Source organism: Eulemur rufifrons, chromosome 30 (assembly GCF_041146395.1).
Source record: "Eulemur rufifrons isolate Redbay chromosome 30, OSU_ERuf_1, whole genome shotgun sequence".
Lineage (NCBI taxonomy): Eukaryota > Metazoa > Chordata > Mammalia > Primates > Lemuridae > Eulemur > Eulemur rufifrons.
The window spans coordinates 129,716,827-129,737,923 of NC_091012.1; the positions used below are offsets into that span (position 1 = coordinate 129,716,827).

Here is a 21,097-nt window from a genome sequence, read left to right on the forward strand (position 1 = left end):
GTATGACTGGTCTGAAAAGGCGCTCGGCAAGAAAGAGGATGAGCTAGTGCAAGTGTCTTACTGTGCTGCATCACCAATTCAAAACATATATCCCGCTGACCTGGCTCGTCCTTCTTTTTGGACATCATTTACTAATTCTACCAAAGCTTAACAGAAAACACTTTTTCCTACCATAATTTTAAAAAGAAAAAAGACATTCCTTGGTACATAAGGAAAAACAAACAAATCAAGAACACAGAAAACGAATATGCCCATTTCAATTTTTTTAAGGACAGCATATTCCCTAGGAGACATATTAGGATAGATTTGTTCTTCTATGCTTTAGAAAGTTACAAAATATGAACATAATGGAAGGAAACACAATATAAGATCCTTCAGGCCGGGCGCGGTGGCTCACGCCTGTAATCCTAGCTCTCTGGGAGGCCGAGGTGGGCGGATCGTTTGAGCTCAGGAGTTCGAGACCAGCCTGAGCAAGAGCGAGACCCCATCTCTACTAAAAATAGAAAGAATTATATGGACAGCTAAAAATATATATAGAAAAAAAAAAATTAGCCAGGCATGGTGGTGCATGCCTGTAGTCCCAGCTACTCGGGAGGCTGAGACAGGAGGATCGCTTGAGCCCAGGAGTTTGAGGTTGCTGTGAGCTAGGCTGACGCCACGGCACTCACTCTAGCCCGGGCAACAGAGTGAGACTCTGTCTCAAAAAAAAAAAAAAAAAAAAAAAAAAAAAAAAAGATCCTTCAGAACTTCATGTGGCCTTCTCCAGAAGTCCTTTAGTAGGGAGGAATTTGAATTAGCTCTTAATGTTCAGAAAGAATTATACAGTCTTGATTAAAAACCTCTTTTGCTACTTGGCTACTCTGGCCTCCTGCAGATCTTAAAAATGCACTGCAAAACCGCTGTTGCTTCCATCCTGTCAAAAATTTCCTTCATACATTATAAAATGGTTGTATCTACTAGGCCGCTGATATTTATCAAGTTATATCAGAAGGTTTACTAAATTTAAAAATATATTGATATTTATTGATGTCTCCACCTGAAACAATAAGGATTTTTCTCCTTTACTGTCATCTCTATTCTTTCTGTGACAAAACTAGTAAGATTTCCTCTAGCCTGGCAAAAAGTAAAACGAAAACAGAGACATTACATAACTACTAATGTCTCACGTTTGTACTGTCTGAGCTGCCTGAGACATTCCCGATGACGGAATAGTCATGGGACTGGTAACTGGCTAATACCTATGTTGCTTACAGTGCTGTGTAGTAACCTGATCACCAAATCCTCAGGCCACTGGACTTCCCACAGTACTTAGAATGAAATCTTAAACTATTTTTATTTGCACATTAAAAGTCAAAGTATCTGGTAAGGTTGTGAGATTTGGGGCCACCTAGATGACTGACATTTGAGCGCCACAAATATAAGAACAAAACCACATAAAAATCTCGGACCACTTAACTGAGAAATGCAAACAAACCCACAGACCCAGAAAGCTTTTATAAGTACTTCTAGTATGGTCCAGTATAACTGTCATAGTGGATCAATACCAACCTGAAGGGACACTGGCTGCTAATGTCAAAGAACGAACTAAAGGGACTATTAATAGTTCACACAGAACTACACACTTAAAATGGGTACATCTTATTGTATATAAGTGGGTACATTTTTACATGTATATTATACTTCAATAAGGTTGATTTAAAATGAATCATTTAAAAACAATTCACCTCATAGTTACAGACCAATATAAATTTACTACCCTATGTTCATATTATAGATTAGGTAATTAATAAAATGTTCAAAAAGTACACGTAGTTATCAAGACGAAAAATGAGGCATTCAAAGCACAATTGTCGTTAACCCTTCTGGTAGAGCAAATACCAACTCTTTTTAATAGAAAGGGAGAGATGGGTGAACTTTCAAAACAATCTAGCTCCATAATTATAGATCGTACAAAATTTGAGATATATTTGATTTTCATATAACCCACAGTTTCATATTTATATGTAGATGCCTTCAAACCACCTTGTCTACACCAAATTCACATTATGGTATGTCAGCAAATGAATGAAAACTTCAAAGAAAGCATGGTGGTGATGTCTATCAGACAGCATTTCAGTTTAGTAATATTAACCATCACGTCTATACTGCAGTTGTGCAATTGTGTTACTATTTCATTTTGCCTTTAGTTTATAACAATGAGGAGACAATGAGAAAATGAAAATTCCACTTCTAGTGATCAAGTAATCAAGACCAAGATAGCATTAATTAGGCATGCCAAATGCAGGCAATCTATACAACCTCAATCAGACAATCATTGGACTTAAGCTATGTTCAACTGTGAACAAAGAGTACAAAATTTAAATTTAAAAACAGGAAATATATCCTCAAAGACTAACCCACAGTGGCAGGAACAGTAATTTATAGCACACTAAGCTTTGCCAAGAAAATACAGCTTTTAAATTTTCTATAACTGATTTAACCTTGCTTTTCAAGCCCCTACCTTGACTTTAACTTGCATTTTACGGTAGCTCAATCCTTACTGGTTTAGAGTCTCTTTGAAATAAATGCTCAGTTTTTCAGATTTTCTCCCTGCTTCTACCAAGATGGTAGCTGGATACATGGATGTGGGTGGGGTTATAGAACTTCACTGTAGTAAGATAGAAGCTCTCAGGTCTCCAAGACAAGGTTCCTTACAGGCCTGGACCCCAGACACTGGCCTGATGCTGCTGTTGGGTCCATGGAGGCTGTAGACTCAGGTGTGCTCTCTTGGCTCAGAGACCCCGGGGCTGGCCCAGTTGGTTTGGCTCCCTCCCAGCTTTAACTGGTGCCGAAGATATCTAGACTCCATGATTTCATTTGTACCCGAGACCTGGCTGCCAACTATAGTGTTGGTATCAGCCTGCCCCTCAACACAGCTTCCCCACTGGCAGGTTCGCTGGCTCTCAACCCACCTACCTGGGGTGTGTGGTAACTTTGTGATTCCTTAGAAGCCACTCCTTGGCTGAAGGAGGCCAAGGAGTCCTCTTTTCTACCTAACCACAACCTGCTACATATTTTTCTGCTGCCACTGCTTACATTGCAATAAAGCAACCTTACAAGGCAGTTTCTTCCTTGAATTACAAGAGGGGAATGGGGCATAAGCTTCCTTCACTTTTGGCTTTACCCTCAACCTACCTATCCCCCTAAATCTAGAATTCCAGTTCCCTAAGGTGGTGGCGGTGTTGGGAATATTAAGACATATATACCTGACTACATGCCTGTTTTAACTTTACCTCTTCTTCCTACATTCCTCTGGCACCTGAATGGACCACCTTTCCTTTCTCTTTTAATATTCAAAAAAATTTCCCCTACAAAGTGGCATTCATCCTGGTCTCTTTCCTAGAGCCAGGATCAAAGAAAAGGTCAGAAGACAAAAACAAATTTATTGACCAGATACATCACTAGGTAGGTATCCCCAAAATATTATTCCTTCTAAATATATAAAGATTCAGGAATAGTGACAGAAGAAAAAACAAAGAAAGGGTTAAAATTATGGACCGATGATCAGTATAAAAACACATGGTCCAAATGAAGAGAAAAATCTAATATTCTGTTGAACTAGTGATAGATACAGCTTGCTACAGATTCCTTTATGAAGGGGGGACTGACTATGCCTTTCTTGTGACCAAATTTTCTAGTTAGTTATGTAGCCAACATCGAAGTCGGCATACTTAATTTTTGCAGTTATTTGTGAGTAAACAATATACAGGAAGCTAACAGCATAGCTACTACAGAGCAAGTTGCTCAGTGCTTCATGGGAGTCCTAACAAAAACCAGGCCCAAGAGTACATACTTATACTCTCTGCTGAAGTTAGAGTAGAGTTAAAATGGTTATAAATTACCACTTAGGAAAAGAATGGCTGATCCTGTTTTTGCTGTTATTCACCAACATGCTGATGAATTGTGGATGCATATATATAAAATCTGTAAGTCTTGATTTTTGGCTAATTTTACATTTTACATTTTCCCTTAATTTTACATTTTTCTATAAAAGAAGACAAAGAGAATACTGAAATGTGGTAAACAAAGCCAAGACATCAAGGTTTAATTTTTTCCAATTCCTGAGAAATATGGCTGGGTTTCAGGACAGAAGCATGCTTAACAAAACTCCGAAGTTTAAAAAAACAAAACAAAACAAAACAAAAAAACCAGAAATTATGTTCTGTATAATATCTTCAGGCTACTTAAGCACATGGCCCTCAAGTGCACAATCACTATAACACTGTAAGACAGGAAAAACTGCTAAGATACATCAAGAGAAACTAGAAACTCCCTATTCAAACAATGACATTGGATTACCTCTAGGGACCCCATGATCACACTTTCTGACGTGTTCACACAGAAGCAGACCAAGGAAACAGGACAACCAAATTCTGAAAAAAAAGTTCCAAGTCATTGCTTTTTGCCATAACTGTATTCACACAGAAAACTGGAAAATATATTCAACATAGGTAATAAAAACTTTTATTTTCTTTTCCTAAAAACTTATTTTCAAATTATCTAATTAATTAGTAAGAACCCCCTTATATCTTATTATGCATTGTGGGGTATACTAAAAAATGCCAGATTTACTTTCTCTTACCACAGAAAGAGTATCAAATCAGCAACCCATACTATTTTTCAAAGAGCTGTGTCTACTTTGTCTTTACATCTAAGTACCCAGCATTTTATCTGCATATGGTAGGTATGTAATATAATGTCTGCTGGACTGAGCTGTATCATATTGTCACACAGGCCTGGAAAAGGAACTGATTACCACTACCACATAAGGAAGTGTGATGACCTATATATGCTACCTTGAGCACTAAAGCAAAAAGGAAGGAGGAGGAGGAAGAGATAAACCTCCCCAAAGTGGCAGTGCCATTAAAACAATAGTGGCATGTAAGTCTCAAGCTATTCAATGTTTCCAGAGAATTAGCCAAAGAACACTATAAACCTGAACAAAATTTTTATGTCTGGTTACCTGATGTCAAGAACATCACTGAAGTATTCTAGTTAAAATCCTCTTCAAATAATATTCTCTAAAGGCCTCAGTGAGGTCATCAGTTTTGCACATAATAGATATTTTAAAAATACTTGGCTGTCAATCACAGGAATTCAGGAAAAGAATGATATATTATATACCATGCAGTCTGGCAGCTTTCCAAGGCTTTCAGGATATAAAGTTCTAATTTCATGCCTTACTTCCTAATTTTTAGGAAAAAGCTCCCTTGTTCATGTCACACCTAATTATTTGCAGTTTCTCAACTAAGCCTTCACATATACTTGCTTTTATCTGCCCACACTCTGCCTCAAGCATTCATTCTATTCAACCAACAAACATTTTTCAAGCTCCTACTATGTGACAGGCACTGTGCTAAGCACTAGGGATACACAGGAAACAGGACAAATGGGGCCCCTGTTCTTACAGAAGTTACATTCTGGAGGGAGGAGACATATAACCAGTAAACAAGTAACAGAATAAGAAGATAATGGTAACTGCTGTAAAGAAAACAAAACTGGACAATTCATCCAAGGAGGTGATGTTTTAGCTTTACTTGAATAACAAGAAGCCAGCCCTCCTTCTAGTTCATTCTGTTGTCTCCTTCAAAATCTTCCTTCAGAAAGTACTGCAGGATTCCCCCCCACCCTTCCCATTTTGTGTACTCCTCTTTTGTGATCCCTAGCACCCTATCCATACCTCCAGCAAAGCATGCACCACAACTGTAATGGGATCTATGATTTGCCACACAGCCTCACTTCCCAGCCCAGACAGTAATTAAGATCCATGAGGGTAGGGGCCTCACTTAATTGTGTTCCTAAAACACAGCAGAAAGGTCCTCCAAAAGAATAGAATGGATGAGTTAGGCAGTTCAGCTGTTCTAAGTATCTCCGGTGGAACAGTGACCAAGAGAAATGAGACAAGGCACAAACTGGGCAAAGAAATGAGATACATAACCAAAAACATGGCAGAAAGTAATGACTGAAATATTATCTCGTTAAGAGGACCAACCGAGTTTTGAAATGAATGACCTGTTCTTTTTTTTTTACATCTTCATTCTCTGACAGCCTGTAAACTCCTCAAGGGCAGAGAGCACACCCCAATCACTGTGCTATCATGAGCCTTTCCTTTCCAGAATGTGGGGTACTCTATAGTCACTGGCTATGCCCTTCTCATCCTTTATCCCAAACATCCAACAGGACTCACTACAGCAGGTGCTTCAACAAATGCCTGGTTAATTAATTAATTTGAAGTTTTAAAGCTTATTCCTGTGGTTTCTTGAGCTAGAACAAAGAATCTTTTGTATCAACAAAACGGAAAATGCGTTCAAATGGTATGGATGATAAATTAATATGAATGGCTTCAGATAAATCACATTGTGGCTAAGAGCCTGTGAAAATTTAAGAGTCAATGGTATGAAAAAATGCAAACTAATGGATGACTTTAGGAGAAACTATACATTATTCCCTAACAGAACATGGCAAAAAATTTATATTCAACACTCTGAGTTTACAAAGAATATAACAAACTAAGGTTACAGTACCATGTACAGACAACATAATGTGTATGTAAATGAAACTCTGATTCCACACTTCAAATGAATGGAAAAATTTAAAAATGTTCACTGAAAAAGCAAGGTAAGGGACAGTATGAATTTTCTCTGAATAGAAGAACTTGGCTACATTATAACTACTTCACAATAAGTCCCTAAAGTAGAATTTAAATGTACTGGCACAGATAATATTTATATGATGACTTGTGAATCATGCCTTTCTAGTTATTCTAATACCTGTATTTGAAAAGGCATCTATCTAAAGCAACAGAAATTATCACAAATGTATAAAGAAATGTGATACATAACAGATGTACATAATGAGAAACAATCTGGTTAAATTTTCTATTGAGCCCTAAACTACCGAACAAAGAAGCAGAGATTTCTAACAAAGTCATTGTTTCCTACTTACAGAAATAAACCAAAAAATCTGATCATCAGAGGGCTATACTCCAAACAGTTGAAAATGTAAGCTATGTACTGGTTATTTTTCATATTCCTGTTGCCAAATCTATGTGGTTTAATAAAAAAGAAAAAAAAAACCTGTTTCTAATTAGAAACATTCTTTAGTAACATTTAGTTGTGTGACACCTTTTAGAACACCAAAAGCACTTCTTTCAGATACATCAATCTTGAGTTCAAGCAAATAATAAAGCAAAGTGAAACTCAAAGGTGTCATACCTCCAAAGGAAGGTAAGAACTTCAGCTCTGGAACCAGACTGCCTGGATTTGAATCCTGGCTCCACCACCTCCTACCTGAGTGGCCTTACAGAAGTTACTTTACTTCTCTGTGCTTCAATTTCCTCTCTGAGAAAATCAGGCTTAATAATATCACTTATTCCTGAGGTTGTTATTAGTAATAAATGAGAAGATGCAAGTAAAATGCTCAGAACAAATGTGAGTTAAATAAATGTTATCACCATTATCACCACCACCACCATTTGAAGTTTGAAGTTTGAAATGCTCTACTTTTGGGCATTCCCAAATCATCAAAAGCAAGTTTCCAAAGGAACTTGGAGAGCATGAAGTTGTGTCCCTGAGGTTTGGCTTCTCCTGCCCTCAGGGAGAGCTAACAGTCCTTACTATTATAAAGTCCAGACTCACAAAGGCAGTAGAGCCAAACTCCCCATCCAATAACCGGTCAATGTTGAGAGCTGAAGTTCCTCCAGGACTGGAAGATCTTCCAGGACTGGGGGGATCATGGGGCTGCAGCTTCTGCATGAGGCAGAGGGTGTCTAGGACTTCTGACAGTGGCGGTATTTGCAGATTCCTCCCGTTTGATCACTAAGCACCATAGCCTGGACAGCTTAGGGCCAGGGAACCACTGCCTACTGGATGGCAGCTCCTGGCAAAGGATTTAATGGTAAACAGAGTAACAAGTAATGGTAACCAAGGTAACAACAAAGAGCTAAGCACCAGGCCTCTTCCCCATTTGCCTGGTACATCATAAACCAAAGGTGGCTTATAACAACCAATGGGAGGGGAAGGAGCTCCAATAATACCACAAGCCAGGTAGTATGGAGCTAGATTTAGTTTTATTTCTAAAAGAATTGTGAGTATTTTCTACTCGAGTGTCACAGGACAATTTAAAATTTCACAGGTCTTTAAATTCTACAAAACTGTGAGCTATGTGAAAGGACTATGTCTCAGTCCTACCTATAGTCCCAAGAGTCAATCACAGTGCCTGATACATAGTATATTTGAAGAATAAACTAATGTTACTATTATATAAAATGTTTCAGAATATTAAACACATACACAGAGAAACTTCTAGTTTCTAGTCAAGATGGAATAGCCCCATTCCTTCCAGGTCTTCCTTCTTAAAACTAAAAATCCCCGACATAACACACGAATAAGCACAGGAAGACAAGATGAAAAGAAGGTAGCACTTTGGCACTTCAAGAATAACATGGCAGTGAGTTCCATGGTTTCCTTACTGTCTCCTATATATCCCCAACAGGGTACCTTTCTAGGTTCAAAAGCCTTTTAACCTGGAACCACCAACAAATACCAAAAAAGCTCCCCAAAAAACCTGTTCCCCCAGCCAAAAGATCAGGAAAGGGGTGGGCTAACAACTGAAAACCTACTTGACAATACCTGCCCTACTCCAGACAAACACCAATGGAAAAACTACACCACCACCCCACTGAGGTTTCAGTAGAGCCAAATGGGAAGGCACTCACACACACATCCCGACTCCCCAAGAAAGCAGGTGGCAGCATTCCCATTCCCCCCACCTGGTGGGGCCAGTGGGGGTGAGCAAGGAGCTTATCTTTCATCTCTCATTAGGCAGCAGCACTGTGGCTCCCCTGCCAGGGCAGTGTCTGCAGGACTGAGCAGAGGCAACAAGGCAGTGTGAATCCTACTTTCACTGGGAAGGTGTCGGTGGGGCCAAGTGAGAAGCTGAACATCCACCCCACCTGTCTGCAATGAGGCAGTGTGAGTAAGAGCTAAACTTTTGCAGAGGTGGTATCAGTGGAGCCAAGTGGGAAGTTCAACATACACATCCCACTCAGCCCTCATCCTACACCTCAACAGGGAGGCTACCTGCTTAAAACAACAACAACAACAAAAAAAAATTAAATAGGACCCAGAGTCTCATAATACCCAAAATGACCAGGATGCAATTAAAAAAAATCAATCATCATATCAGAAACCATGAAAATCACAACTTGAATGAGAGAAGACAATTAAGAGACAACAATATTGAGATGAAGCAGATGTAGGAATTATCTGATAAGGATTTTAAAGCAACCTGAATAAAAACACTTTAACAGGTAACCCAGAAGAGCCCATGGGCACAGATAAAAAATAGTCCCAACAAAAGCCTGCTCTAACTAAAAAACTAGGAAAGGAGCAGTCTAGAAAGAAAACTTTTAATAACCATTCTACTTCAGCTGAATAAAACAGTGAAAACCGTGGCCCCACTCATGACAGCAAATTCTGAGTAGAGAATGTGTCCAACCCGCTGCCAAGGTGGTGTTAGTGGAGGCCAATGTAGGTACAGGTAACAAGACATTCCTGGCCTTCCCAGCCAAGGTGGTCACCAGAGGCCTAGTGGGGAGCTGGAATTCCAATCCACACCAAGCAGTAACAAGAAGCCCCTCCATAGTGGGTGTCAATAGAGGTGGAATAAGAAAATTCAATTTCCACCCACACCTGGAATACCCACCCCCCTTTCCAGAGCAGTGTCAGAGAAGGCCAGGTAAAACAGAAGATTGGCCGGGCGCGGTGGCTCACGCCTGTAATCCTAGCACTCTGGGAGGCCGAGGTGGGCGGATCGTTTGAGCTCAGGAGTTCGAGACCAGCCTGAGCAAGAGCGAGACCCCACCTCTACTAAAAATAGAAAGAAATTAAATGGACAGCTAAAAATATATATAGAAAAAAAAATTAGCCGGGCATGGTGGTGCATGCCTGTAGTCCCAGCTACTCGGGAGGCTGAGACAGGAGGATCGCTTGAGCTCAGGAGTTTGAGGTTGCTGTGAGCTAGGCTGACGCCACGGCACTCACTCTAGCCTGGGCAACAGAGTGAGACTCTGTCTCAAAAAAAAAAAACAAAAAAAAAAACAGAAGATTAAATAAGATCCAGAGTCTAATGATATAATATCCCAAATGTCCAGGTCTTAATAGAAAATCACTCATCATTCTAAAAAGCAGTAAAAATTCAACATGCAGAAAAGATTAACAAGAGACACTAACAGAGATGTCAGAATTATCAAACAAAAACTTCAAAAAGCTGCCATCATTCAAATAATTCAGAGTAATTATAAACACATTTGAACCAAATGAAAAAAAAATAAGAACTCTCAGCAAAGAAATAGAAGATATAAAAAGAAATTTACAAAATGAAAAACACAGTATAATAATTGAAATAAAAAATGAACTAAACAACAGAATGGAGAAAACAGGAAAGAATCAGTGAACTTAAAGACAAAATAGAAATTATCCAATCTTAACAATGGAAAGGAAATAGATGGGGGAAAAAATGAACAGAGCCTCAGGAACAACTATTACAAAAGATCTAATATTCATGTCACTGGAGTCTCAGAAAGATAGGATAAACAGTGCAGAGCTGGAAAAAAAAAAACAGAGAAATAACAAATAAAAATTTCCAAATTTAGCAAAAGACATAAACCTATACTATCAAGAAGCTGAGTGAACTACAAACAGGATAAACCCAAAGAAATCCCTGCTAAGACATATCATAGTCAAACTTCTGAAAACAAACAAACAAACAAACAAAACAAAAACAAAAAAAACAGCACTTTACCTATAGGAGAAAACCAATTTGAAGAACAATGCATTCTCATCAGAAACCATAGATGACAAAAGGAAGTGGCACAATAATTTTCAAGTGCCAAAAGGAAAGAACTGTCAACCAAGAATTCTGTATCAGGCAAAAATATCATTCAGGAATGAAGGGAAAATAAAGACATTTTCAGATGAAAGAAAACTAAGAGAAGTTGCTAGCAAACCTACCTTTATAGAATGGCTAAAGGAAGTTTTCTAAATAGAAAGTAAATGATAACTGAAGAAGGTTGGAACTTAATATATCAGAACAGGTTACAAAAATACAAGGGGGGAATATACTACTATCCTTTTTCTCATGAGTTTCATAGATAAGATTTGATGGTTGAAGCAAAAATTATAAAACTATCTGACGTGGTGCTCAATGTATGTAGAGGAAATATTTAAGACATGTATATTTAAAAAGTAGGAACCGGCCGGGCGCGGTGGCTCACGCCTGTAATCCTAGCACTCTGGGAGGCCGAGGTGGGCGGATCGTTTGAGCTCAGGAGTTCGAGACCAGCCTGAGCAAGAGCGAGACCCCATCTCTACTAAAAGTAGAAAGAAATTATATGGACAGCTAAAAATATATATAGAAAAAAAATTAGCCGGGCATGGTGGTGCATGCCTGTAGTCCCAGCTACTCGGGAGGCTGAGACAGGAGGATCCCTTGAGCTCAGGAGTTTGAGGTTGCTGTGAGCTAGGCTAATGCCACGGCACTCACTCTAGCCTGGGCAACAGAGTGAGACTCTGTCTCAAAAAAAAAAATAAATAAAAATAAAAAGTAGGAACCGAAATTTAAATTTAGGTCCATTTAAAAATAAATGGACCTAAATGAAAATAAGTTATCTATACTTCACTTGAGTGGTAAGACACTCATAATAGTAGATTGTCATAAGTTACAAATGTATATTGTAATACTTAGAACAATAACTTAGAATACAAAACAGACTGATATACTCAAAAACAATATAAGTAAGTCAAGATGGAATCCTAAAAATTTCTGAAGACTAAAAAAATAAGAAAATGAAACCAACAGGGTCTCATCAACATACATAAAATATTAATACAATACCAACAGCAGAATATATAAAAGTCCATAGTGTATTTTTCAAGATAGACTATATCCTGGGCCACAAAACAAACCTTAACAAATTTTAAAGAACTGAAATCATACAGAGTATTTTCTCTGACCACAATGGGCTCCAACTAAATATCAGTAAGAGAAAGACAACAGGAAAACCTCCAAAGAGTTGGAAGTGAAACAAAACACTTCTACATAATCCATGGGTCAAAGAAGTAATCTCAAAGGAAGTTTTCATTTCATAGAACTTAATGAAAATGAAAATACAACATATCATAATATGCGGGATGCTGTTTAAGCAGTATTGAGAGGGAAATTTATAGCATTAAATGTATACATTAAGCCAGGTGTGGTGCCTTGCCTATAATCCCAGCTACTTGGGAGACTGAAGAGGGAGGATCACTTGAGCCCAGGAGTTCCAGACCAGCCTGGGCAACACAGCAAGACTCCATCCCAAAAATAATAAAATAAATATATATATTAAAAAAGAGGTAAGGTCTCAAATCAATAAGATAAATTCTTACCTCAAGACTAGAAAAAGAAAATAAACCCAAAACAAGGAGAAGGAGATAATAAAGATAAAAGCAGAAATCAATGAAACTGAAAACAGGAAACCAATAGAGAAAAATCAATGAAGCAAACAGGTGGCTCCTCAAAAAGATCATTAAAATTGATAAACTTCTAGAAAGACTGATATATATTAAAAGAAAGAAGACAAAAATCATCAATATCGGGAATCAAACAAGGGAGATCTCTATAGATCCTATAGCCATTATAAGGAAATAAAGGAACAGTACAAACTTTAAATTCATAAGTTTGACAATTTAAAAGAAATGGACCAATTCCTTCAAAAATCAAACTACCAAAACTCAACCAAGATGAAATAAACAATTTAAATCATTATATAATTATGAAAAAAATTGAATTTGTAATTATAAAGTTTCCAATAAAAGAAATCTGCAGGCTCAGATGGGTTCATTAGAGAATTCTACTGAACACTTAAGGAAGAATTAACATCATTATACAATCTCTTGCAGAAATTAGAAGAGGAACAGTGAATGCAGAAATAAAGCCACATAAATCTTCCTGACTGATTTTTGACTGTAAAAGGAACTCAGTGGAGGGAGAACAGACTTTTCAACGAATGGTACTAGAACAATTGGACATCCATAGCAGGGTTGGGGGTAGGAGAAGACTTTGGCATATATCTCATACCTTCTACAAAAATTAACTCGAAATGGATCATGGACTTAAATACAAAATGTAAACCTATAAAACCTTTAGAAACAACCATAGGAGAAAATCTTCAGGATCTAGGACCAGGCAGAGTTCTTAGATTTGGCACAAAAGCACAATCCATTGAAGAAAAAAATTGATAAATGACCTTACAGAAATTAAAATTTTTCCCCTGTGAAAGGCCCTGTCAAGAGGATGAAAAGGCAAGCTATAAGCTGGGAGAAAATATTTTCAAACATATCTGACCAATTAGCCAGGTTAGGTGGCTCACGCCTGTAATCCCAGTACTGTGGGAGGCTGAGGCAGGAGGACTGCTTGAGGCCAGAAGTTTGAGACCAGCCTGGGCAATATAAAAAGACCCTGTCTCTACAAAAAAATAAAAAAAGTTAGCCAAGTATGGTGGTGCACAGCTGTAGTCCTAGCTACTCAGGAGGCTGAAGCAGGAGGATCGTCTGAGCCCAAGAGTTTGAGGTCACAATGAGCTATGATTATGTCACTGCACTCCAGCATGGGCAATAGAGTGCAACCGTCTCTTAAAAAAAAAATCTGACCAAGGATTTAAATCTGGAATATATAACGAACTTAAACTTAACAGTAATAAAACAATCTAACTCAAAAATGGAAAAAAGACAGATATTTCACTGACGATACATAAATGCCAGATAAGCATTTTTAGCCATTAGAGAAATGCAAATTTAAACTACAATGAATTTTTTAAAAAGCAAAAACAAACAAAAAAACCAGACAATGAACTATAATGAGATTACCTACACACCTACTAGCATGGTCAAAATAACAATTAAAAATAGTAATAACAACAAATGCTGGTGAGCATGTGAAGAAACTAGATCGTTCATACATTAGTGATAGGAATGTAAAACGGTACAGCCACTTTGGAAAAGCGTACACGAATTTCTCAGAAAGCTATACATTTACTTACCACACAACCCAGCAATTGTACTCTTGGGCATTAATTCCAGGGAAATGAAAACTTATGTTCACAAAAATCCTGTACATGAATGTTCATAGCAGCTTTATTTGTAATAGCCAAAAACTAGAAACCTAAAAATCCTTCAACAGGTAAATAAACTTAGCAATAAAAAAGAGAACGAACTATTAGTTCACACAAAACCTTGGATGAATCTCAAGGGAGTTATACTAAGTGAATTAAAAAAAGCCAATCTCAAAAGGTTATATGCTGTATCATACCATTTAAATAGCATTCTTGAAATGACAAAATTATAGAGATGAAGTACAGATTAGTGGTCGCCAGGGGTTAGGGAGAGGGGAAGGGAAGGATGCAGCTATAGCTATAAAAGGTAGCACAAGGGATCCTTGTGATAAAACTATTCTGTATCTTGACTGTGGTAGACACACACATTTACACAAGTGACAAAATTACACATAACTAAACACACACAGGCACAAATGAGTGATGTAAAATTGGTGAAATCTAAATAAGGTTGATGGATTACATTAATGGCAATTTTCTGGTTATGCTATTATACTATAATTATGTAAGATGTTATTGCTGGGAGAAACTTGTTGAAGGGTATAAGGAATCTATCATTTCTTAAAACTGCATGTGAATCCCTATCTCAAGATAAAAAGCAGAAAAAAAGAAAGCTATATATGAAAATGAATGTGAAACAGGAAGTGAGGGTGGCAGTATCCAGTTTGATTCCAGAGTTTCAGAATTTTTGTAGTACCCAGTAGACACATACATCTCATTAGTAAATAATTGAAATTATTCCTCACGCTCACAAAAGAGTTTGTAAGAAGGAAATCTGAAAGACTCTTCATTTAACCAAGAGACTGGGTTTTCAAATGAAACTGTTTAAACTGTCAGCAACATGTTGTGGATCAGCAGGTTTAATGTTTAAGTCGTCCCCACCTTCTCCTTCCCCCAGTGCCCTAGGGTGGGATCAGTTAAAAGAAAAAAAAAGCAGCTACATTTTTTTTGTACAACTGAACATAGTGGGTATATCTATGATCCTGGTACACATAATTAAAGATGTTAATACTAAAACCTGTAATGTCACTGCAATTCCATTCCTAAAATTCTGATTCCAATGTATTTTGCTTAAATTAAGATGTACCAATGATGAGTTCAAAAGACTAGCTAACATCAATGCAGCCAAAAGCTCTCAGAGGAGGCAGACACACAAGCTGCTCTCTTAAAACTATATTGAATAAAGAACACTATCTAGAACATACGGTATGATGGCCTAGGTCTACATTGCATGCAATGAAGCTGATTATGATCGTAGTTTAACATCAAATGTTAACAAAATTAGTATTTCTCATTGTATAAAACTGTTTATGTAGTTGTTAAGAACAAAAGTATGAAGCTCAGCATTTTCACCAATCATATGTAATGAGTTTTAATACAGGCATTTGAAGAAACTGTTAAATTTCTTTAGGATACACTTCAAACAAATTAGTTACATGGTGCTACTGAAACCTCTTTCAACCTCTCTCGCTTTCCAAATAAAATCTTAGTACAAACACACACTAAAAATGCCAGTCACCTCAAAAGATAGACTGCCAAACTCAGAATACAAAGTATGAATTAATGCGTATTAAGTAGGGCTATGCCAAGAAATATCAGTTACTGACAAATTCATGTAAGGGCATTTAATAGTCTGGCTCTTAGCATTTCTTTTAAGTTTCTCACATTAATGAGGGCTGTTTACGGTACTGAAATTCTATCAGTCAAGCATAAATGATTACATTGCAGAAAAAGAAAATCATTCACATGAGCAATAGCATCACTGCTATATTCTATAAAAGAGAAAAAAGGAAAAAAAAACTAATCATAATTACCAGAACCAGTATTCACAGTAGGATACATGGAGGGCGGATTTTGGGGGGAAAAATGTACTTTCCCAGCAGGAATCATGTAATAGAAACATTGTATCAGCTCACACCACAAAATCCATGAAAAGGGCTCAATTTGAACACTGTGTGTGTACTACTTAAAAATCTATGTTCGTGGCCGGGCATGGTGGCTCACGCCTGTAATCCTAGCACTCTAGGAGGCCGAGGCGGGTGGATTGTTTGAGCTCAGGAGTTCGAGACCAGCCTGAGCAAGAGCGAGACCCCCGTCTCTACTAAAAATAGAAAGAAATTATCTGGCCAACTAAAATATATATATAGAAAAAATTAGGCAGGCATGGTGGCGCATGCCTGTAGTCCCAGCTACTCGGGAGGCTGAGGCAGTAGGATCGTTTAAGCCCAGGAGTTTGAGGTTGCTGTGAGCTAGGCTGACGCCACGGCACTCACTCTAGCCCGGGCAACAGAGCGAGACTCTGTCTCAAAAAAAAAAAAGAAAAGAAAAGAAAAGAAAAAAAATCTATGTTCGTGAGCTTATGTTGCATCTGCTTATATCAATACATGGTGAATATCACTCTTTCACGTACATTGAATCATTCTAGGGAAGTATGGGAGAGAAAAAGCCCTTACTTATACATCACCTAATGCAACTTTTATTTGCAATTTAGGTTCTTTTAGTCAACCACTTTAAATACTAACACATACTTCTCTCTCTATCCTTCTATCCCAGATACTCCAAAAGAACTCAGGTAGTCTAATGTCTTTGTGTCTGCTAAGACTCATGACTGAGATTGTTTAGTATCACCTCTACTAGAGCAAAGGTACACTTTCTATTGTACCTTCTTTCTCTTTAATAATTGAGCAGAATAGTGATGCTTTCAAGTAAATATCTCGATCTCTAGGTCATCAGGCGGCTGCTGGCTCTGCAGGATGGCTAGTGTTCAGTAACTAGAGTTTTGTTTGTTTGGGTTTTTGTTTTGTTTTGTTTTTAAGAATTCTGCTTATCAGCAGCGAAATTAAAAGGCTGTGCATGTGAGTTAGAGGTGGCGCTTCCTGTCTACGCCATTTGATCTTGCTATGCACTGTAACTGGCACGGTTTTGGTCACTTCCTTGTTTGTTGTAACTGTGGCAGGAAGAATTGTTTCTTTCTCCAGGAACTAGTCTGTCCCCAGGAGGAGATGTGGTAGAGAGAGGAAGAGCTGATGAGGAGCCACTGGAGGGTCTCTGCAGATCAGTTCCATCATGGTAAGGATCACTCTCCCAATCCTTCACATGATCCTTAATGCTCTTAAATAAGACAGAATAACTTGATGATGTTCAAGGCAAGAGACACCAAGGACATCACCAGCGTGAAAATGATAAAGATGCTTTTCTCCGTGGGTCGAGAGAGGAAGCAGTCCACCTGATGTGGGCAAGGGTCTCATTTGCAAGTGTAAACTGCACTCAGGCTGAATCCATAGAGATACCACTGGATCAGCAGGAAGATCACCTCCAAGACAGACCTGAAGATACTGATTGTGTAGGTTCTCAGGAAGCCCCCTCGTATTTTCACCCTATCGTGTTCTTCAATGCCATACTTAAACTTCTTTATTTCAATTTCCTGCAAGTGCATCTCCACACTGACACCATCAGTTTGGGCAACTTTAAGTTCTTTCACCTGTTGCTTGTTCAACTTCTCCTCTTTTCGCATCACATAGAAAACGTGTGCCAGATATAAGAGTGTGGGCACTGACACAAATACGATCTGCAGGACCCAGAAGCGCACATGAGACATTGGGAAAGACTGGTCATAGCAGACATTTTCACAGCCAGGCTGTCGAGTGTTACAACGAAAGGCAAACTGCTCATCATCCCAGGCTGACTCAGCTGCAGTCCCCAGGAGCAGGATTCGGAAAATGAACAGGACTGAGAGCCACACCTTCCCTCCAGCTGTGGAGTAGGCCTGAACCTTGTCCAGGAGTTGGCCTAAGGCACTCCCGTCACTCATGTTGCCTGTTGTTTTGCTTAAAATAAGTGAAGCAGGCATGCTGAGTGATCACACTCCTTGGAGGACGAAGTAAAATGAAAAAGTAAGTTCAAGCAGTCAAAGTGTCTGAAGTTTAAAAGTCTGCTGCTGTCTGATACCTTCCTCACTCTTTCTACCTAATGAAAAAAAATTGCTGACACACCACATAAAAAGTTTATGTGGATTTATTTTCATACGTGGTGACTAATCATAAACAAGGATGTACATATGTCTATCATGGGACAAGTTACATAAATGGGAGAACAAAATAGACAAATCTAAGGGTCTCCTTCAATTCTAGAAGAAAGCAATCTCCAAAAATAATGACTCAATAACAGAAACTGAATTAACAATTCATACTCACACACTGACTGATTCATCTTCAGAAGAATCAGGGCCAATACCTCCCAAATAGATAATGATATTTATTCAACCATTATTTATTCAGAGCCTACAGGTGCTAGGTACTATACTTGGCACTGGTTTTTACTGGTGAATAAAATAGAATTCCTGTACTTGTAGAATTCACAATCAACTGGGGGAAACATAATTAAAAGTGCAGTATTTTATTAAATCTAAGACAATCGATTATAAGATAAGCCATTATTTTACTCACCACTCAGAAAGGAATAAAGGCATCAGTTTAAGATGCGTCCCAGGCCAGGCGCGGTGGCTCACGCCTGTAATCCTAGCACTCTGGGAGGCCGAGGTGGACAGATCGTTTGAGCTCAGGAGTTCGAGACCAGCCTGAGCAAGAGCGAGACCCCATCTCTACTAAAAATAGAAAGAAATTATATGGACAGCTAAAAATATATATATAGAAAAAATTAGCCGGGCATGGTGGCGCATGCCTGTAGTCCCAGCTACTCGGGAGGCTGAGGCAGTAGGATCGCTTGAGCTCAGGAGTTTGAGGTTGCTGTGAGCTAGGCTGACGCCACGGCACTCACTCTAGCCCGGGCAACAGAGTGAGACTGTCTCAAAAAAAAAAAAAAAAAAAAAGATGCATCCCAATTTCAGAAATGTGAGGAAAAATGTATATCTTAGAATCAAGAAAAAAGCCAAGTGAGCAAATGAATATACAATTGCAAATTTAAACAAGCACCAAGAAGAAAAGAAATAGAAGGCACTGATAGAGGATAAAGCCTCCACAGAGGATAACGCCTTGAGGAAATTGGACAGAGTCAGCCTGGCAAAAGGTGAGAAAACTGTTGCATATGAAAGAAGCAGCAGGTGCAAAGATTTTAGGTGGGGAAGAATTCACTGTACTCCTGGAACTAAAAGGCAGGCAGTGAAGTTACCAGGCAGAGGAGGAAGTAGCACAGCCTGAGACCCGTGCCATAGAGGGGCTACCTCAGGCATCCACTTGGAAGCAGCAGAAGCCCAGGGACAGAAAGCCAGATTATACTGTGAATCTGGGGCAAGACTGAGGCCATGGGCAAAATTACGAATGGCTGTTCAGGAGCTCTAGGGGGACAGTGAAAAGGTCAGGGAAGACTGGATCAGACTGAGGGATGTATAGAGTAGTACAAGGATAGGTATTCTGTGCTAATGGATGGCCAGTGAGTTTTGGTGGTGACAAAAAGTAAAAGAGGATATGTCAAAAATGATGGTCCTGGTCCTGAGAGTCTCTGGAGAGGGGAACAGGCAAGCAATCCTGGTGCTGTGGTACGGATTGCTTTGGTGAATGAAGTGGCATTTTACAAGGGTAGGTGCCGGCCCAGTTAACATGAAGTAGCAACATCAGAACAAAAAAAGCAGTTGTTGCTCCCTCATTATCTGGGAATTGGCAGTCAGGTCCTTGCCAACTGGGATCTCAATCTAAATATTTATTTATTGAATGTAGACCCTCTATTCTTCAGTTGAATCATCAGCACATGGAAGTTTTTTTGTTAAAACTCAATTACTGATACACTGTTCATTCTTGTGGGTTTCTTCTAGCATATTGTTATAATGCATGAAGAGTTTTTTAAAAAAACATTTTCAGGAGAAGCAACAGTGATAGCATTCACTAATCTGCTGAGGAGGGTGGAAGGCATGGTGCATAACTCAACCATGCCACTACTGAAGACCTGCTAGTCTTCATCCATTCCTTCCCAATAGCCCTTATTCCTAAGTAAGAAAGGTCTCTAAGCAAAAGCATGGTGAAAGGTTTCTGCCTCTAATTCAGAGCATGCTAGACAAATACGTCTTACCTTAAAAATGGGCCACGATTGATATTACATAGCAAAAAATAATTATTTTCAACCAAATCCTTTCAATACAGCAAAACATTTTATTACTATATTAAAATTATATTCATAATGTTTAACATTTTAATTCTCCCTCTTCAAAAAAAATCTTTAATTCCCAAACATCAATATTCATTTTAAACTGCAAAAACTGAGAGAAAAATATTTCTTAAAATAAACATGATATGAGTTTGCCAACTAATAAGCAATCTTAAATATCATACAGCTAATTTGTTTCTTGGTTTAATAGCTAGTCCTCATGAGGTAAATTCAGTGAGGAAAATAAAACTTAAAATGAACCCTTACAAAAAGGGCAAGGTTAATAAAATTTACAATGTCTCAATCAGTCATCCGAGGTTGGTTACAACTGTTATCCAAAGATAACAACTAAAGTCTCCCAAAATGCAAATTCTTAGCAAGTAATCACATTATAAGCCTTTAAAGTACACAAAGTATGTTCTCAGTTGCTTAAATAACACATTTTAGCTAAACTGTCCTCTATTTCACAGATTCTGAAAGTAATCTTATTAAGCTAAAGTCACCAGGATCTATAGTTTATACATACTCCGAGGTTAATTGAAAATAAACCACTGGCAGCGTAAGAGTATTGCGTTTATTCTCATTAGTTTTTCAAATTCAAACAGTACTTAGTCTCGAGAAATTTCAAAGTGCCTTATAAAATTGAGTTACTTCTTCAGAAACAAGTGGAGCAAAACAGTAAGTGAAGAAAAGAATCCCTAGAAATACTTCAGCATGATTTATAGAAGGTATCTGATAAAACAAAAAACAATGTTATGAAGGGAAAAAAGAAAATCAGTAAAATCTAGTTAATTTATGATAAAGTTATTA

At 38.2% G+C, this 21,097-nt stretch overlaps 1 protein-coding gene and 1 pseudogene across 1 annotated transcript in view; both read right to left on the reverse strand.

Moving 5' to 3' along the window:
- The window catches only part of CDKL5 (cyclin dependent kinase like 5), a 115,123-nt gene that overhangs the window by 75,864 nt on the left and 18,162 nt on the right, over positions 1–21,097 (reverse strand). The gene's annotated exons all lie outside the window — the stretch shown is intronic.
- LOC138378398 (gap junction alpha-1 protein-like) lies at positions 17,003–18,002 on the reverse strand (annotated as a pseudogene).